Raw genomic sequence first — 4,263 nt, 5'->3', positions numbered from 1 at the left:
ACAGTTTGCGGACGCATGCCCCTCACCTCCACAAATCACACAAATCGGCTCAAAGGTGCACGATGTTTGAAAGTGTCCCGGATGCCCGCACCTGAAGCATTCAGCATCTGCCGCGGCCCCCGCCAGACCAGCAGCCCCAGCTTTGCCCTTGTGCTTGCCGGCACCACCCTTCCCTGCTGCCGGCCCCTGCCGCCCAGCGTTGGGGAACCTGGCGCGGTTCTCGCCAGCCGGGCGTCGCTGCGCCTCGCGCCGCTGTTGAGCATGCGACGCCAGTGGCTGAACCCAGCCCTCCTGTTGCTGGTAGCCCCCGCCACCTCCACTGCCTTGGCCCTCGGGGCGGAAGCCGTTCTGGCCACTTCCTCCCTGGAAGTGCCCGGCCTCGCCTTCCGGCCGGAATTGACCCGAGCCACCACCGCCAGCCGCCTGGCGAAAGGAGCTGCCTCCCTCCTGGCGGTGAGAGCCGCCCCCTCCATGGCCATGACTGTCACCCTCCTGGCGGTAGGCACCACCTCCGCCGTAGGCTCTCCCGCCCTCCTGGCGGAAGGTGCCACCACCACCACTTTCCTGACGGAAGAAGCCGCCCCCGCCTCCGCCGCCGAAGCCGCCGCTCTCCTGGCGGAAGGAGCCGCCACCGCCACCCTCTTGGCGATGCCCCCCTTCCGACCCGCCATAGCCGGGCCCCTGCCAGTTGTTGGTGCCGTAGCCGTAGCGACCGCCTCCCTGCTCCAGCCTGTGGCCGCCGCCACCCCCACTGCTATCTCCCTCCTGCCAGTAGCCCGCACCACCGCCGCCGCCCCCCTCCAGGCGCCGCCCGTCACCGCCGTCCCCATCGAGCCGACGCTTGTTGCGGCCCTCACCGCCCATCGCCATCCTCCGCAAAAGACCGAAGGAGCGCCGGTGGATTTGGGGGGCGAATAGTGTACTTGGACTGTCTGGAGAAGCGCCGCCGCACCTCCTCTCCTCTTGCAAGAAACCCTAGACGTGGATCAGAGACCCCTTTTGGCATCCAGAGCCATGTCTTAACCCCAATGGAGGCCCCTTCCAGGCCCGTTGGAAAAGAAAGTAAAAGAGGCCCCGACCCCGCACACGGCCCAGAGCCCAGAAGCAAACCTGGCAGCTGAGGAAACTCCTCCGGGCCCGGAACCGCGGCGCTGGCAGGCCGGCCCAAATCCAGCCCACCAGAGCGGCACGCAGCGCTCGGCAGCGAGACGCTCCGCTCCCCATCCGACCCGGCCTCCGGCGGCGCCGTAGCCGCCGCCGCGTCCCTCCGAGTGCCCAGCCGCCGATCTCCCGAGACCAGGCCGCGCACCGCAGAAGACGCCGCCGCCGAGGAAACACGGCCACCCCGCCGCCCTCCGGCGTCCCCAAGCCTGGCAAACCTGGGAGCCACGCCCGCCGAGAAACGCGAGCCCTTGCCTCCCGGAGCAAAGGCCCGCCTACGCCGGTGGCGGAGAGAGCCCCCAAGCTCCTCCGCCCGAAGGATGAAATCCTCCAGCGTCACCGAGGTCACCGGCCTCCGCCGGCCCTCCGCGGAAGGCGAATCCCCAGATCCCGCCTCCGCGACCACCTCCACTGCGCGGCACGGGTCCTCTCCCTCGACCTCGTCGTCGGACACCGCGAGCGCCCAGAAGCGGCCGAAGCTCCGCCCCATGCCCTCGCTGGGGGATGGAACAGTGCATAGAGCCCCTGGCCTGGCCACCGTCGGGGACAGGCAGGCCGCCGTCGCCCCGCCATCGCCATTCAAATCGCCTATCGCCATGAAGATTTTAGTGGTTGCATCAGATGTACGGCCCCTTGTGCACGCTTCACAACTCCCTGGCGAAATCTTCTTCGTCCTACTCGAGTACCCCGAGGCGCCGTTGCTTCTTCCTCTTTAGTATCTGTAACCTGACTTCCTCCTAGAGTAGCCTGAGGAGCCGTTGCTTCTTCCTCTTCAGTATCTGTAACCTGACTTCCTCCCAGAGTAGTCTGATGAGCCGTTGCTTCTTCCCCCTCACTGTCTGTGACCTCAGCCACATACGTCGCGCGACCAGTAGCCTCCACCTCCTGCCTAATTATTTCCTGCCTGGCGAGGATGCTTTCATGGGCTTCCTCCATCAAGGCCGCAAGCGAAGGATCTGAATCAGCGACAGCGAGCATGTGAAGTCCAGGTATGCGTTTATAGGCAAGTACTAAATCAATCTGGTGTTGCGGCACCGGAAGCGTCTTCTTCTTCGTTTTCTTATTGTTTTTTCTCCTCTCCTCCTCTTTGCTGCAGTACTTAGGAATTCCGAGTGGGTTATCTTCGTCGCAATTTTCGTAGTCCACATCCTCGTCCTCCAGAGGTATGTACCTGCTTGAGCCTGCCATCGATTGGGCTGTCTTGTGGTGCGCCTAGAGCTTGCTCTGCAATTGATTTAACGAGAGAAAAATCAGAACCCTCTCGATGCAGATTTATAGTGGCGCCAATGAGGGGGTTCTTCTCGGAATCGAATTGAATCGTGCGAGTGGGTTTGATTCGATTACCCGCCGGAATAGGGAAAAAAATGGTGTGTATTGTAAATCGGTAGATCTGAACCAAATCGGACAGATTGGGGAGTAACCCGGACCACGAACAATCCCATGGTGCTCGACAAAACAATACAACTGAAATCCTCACGACACCTAATCCAAAATAATCCGCACTACACCTGATTCAAACACTAGCTAGTAAAAAATCTGAAGAATAGGGCACACGTACCTCGTTGAGTCTACTCTAGCTTAAGTTTTCTTTTCGCCCCTCTAAGATAGAATCGTATCTTTCTATTCTTAATAGGTGACCCCATTTTCCTGTACATGCAAGGTATCCACCTCATCGTGTATCTACAAACAATTCTAGACTGCCACCTCAGCAGTCTTGCCAACAAATCTTGTGTTCTTAGTGAATGACACCTCAGCTTGGGTACCACCCCAGCCTGCAGTTGATCTCCTCTTAGAGCTACCTCATGCAGTTCTTAAATTTTGCTTAACATATGTTTGCCTCCCTCCGTTATTTCTCCTTACGTTACTTTACTGTGACACAAAATCCAGGTACTGAACGTTGCCATCAATTTTCAGCAGGATTCACAGTCTGTGCACTTTGCCTCAAAGACAGGGAATTAAAGCACAAGAAATGGTAGGAAGTAATCACGCGGAAGAAACTAATGGTGATAGCCAAGCAGTCAGCCTCACCATTTTTAAACAGCTTACTGCTGACAAGACTCCATGTCTCCATACAATCCCAAAAACCTCAGCATTACACTAGGGCGCCATGGTTTGGATCTACGATCATGAGCCGGCCTCCAACATGATGCCCGACGAGATATTCCCTGCCTTTTTAATCTTCGCATGCATCTTCTACTGCCCTTTCCTCTTACGATTTTCTATGTTTGTGCATAGATTTTCTATGTTTGTGCACATCGATTGATGATTGTTTCTTCATATTCTTCTTCTTCAGATAAGTCATGGTGGACAACTATTGTTACTACATCGTTACTGGATCCCTTCCGCTTGCAATGTCCTACAAGCATCTACAAAATTGGGTATGTATGCTCCAGCTTATTTTACCTAAATCACGACGTAATTCGATTTGAAAAATTGACACAACATATATTAACAAATTTGTCAGACTTGCGATGGCGCTAGAAGGGATATAAACATCCACCAGCAGAAGAGCCACCATGTGCACCACACTTCGAGCGCATGTCCCAACGATCAATTTGGAAAAGCAAACATGTTTATGTGTCGGTGTGATTTATTTTAAGATAAAATAGAACATCTCATAAGATCTCGAAGCTTTGTCCAAAACTCATGAGCACTCCGAAAAGGCGTGATGGAGGAAATCACTACATGACTCACAACATGGCAAAGCACTTTAGTAGCTTGAGCATTTAGATAAGAGTTTTTCTTCTCCTCAAAAGTTGGATTTTGTGGATCCTTAGGAGGAGAAAAACCCATATCAAGAATTTGCTCCACATGTGGGTGCATGCCCCTAAAATAATCAAGCATGTAGAATTTCCAAGCATCATAATTAGTGCCATCAAATGTAAAAGTGGAAATGTGCACTAATCCTCTAGCCGACGTCATTACTCTCTAGGCGGTGAAGCCCAACAAGATAAGAGAGCCCTAGCTCTGATACCAATTGAATGTACAAGGACGTCGCCTAGAGGGGGGTGAATAGGCGGTGTATAAAAACTTCTACTTGAGAGCTAAACTAGGCGGAATAAAACTACTAAGTGTTTACTAGTTTAGCTCAAATCCTATCAA

At 54.7% G+C, this 4,263-nt stretch overlaps 1 long non-coding RNA gene across 2 annotated transcripts; it reads left to right on the top strand.

Moving 5' to 3' along the window:
• The first annotated feature begins 1,772 nt into the window (after positions 1–1,772).
• LOC139838591 (uncharacterized) lies at positions 1,773–3,859 on the top strand. Of its 2 annotated transcripts, none has more exons than XR_011756013.1 (4): positions 1,773–2,150; positions 2,258–2,324; positions 3,079–3,539; positions 3,626–3,859. It is a non-coding gene; the product is annotated as an uncharacterized lncRNA (long non-coding RNA). The 2 variants fall into 2 exon arrangements; XR_011756012.1 differs by having other exon boundaries at positions 3,049–3,539.
• Positions 3,860–4,263: the final 404 nt, after the last annotated feature.

Source organism: Lolium perenne, chromosome 3, assembly GCF_019359855.2.
Source record: "Lolium perenne isolate Kyuss_39 chromosome 3, Kyuss_2.0, whole genome shotgun sequence".
Lineage (NCBI taxonomy): Eukaryota > Viridiplantae > Streptophyta > Magnoliopsida > Poales > Poaceae > Lolium > Lolium perenne.
This window is presented reverse-complemented; position numbering and strand designations above follow the sequence as displayed.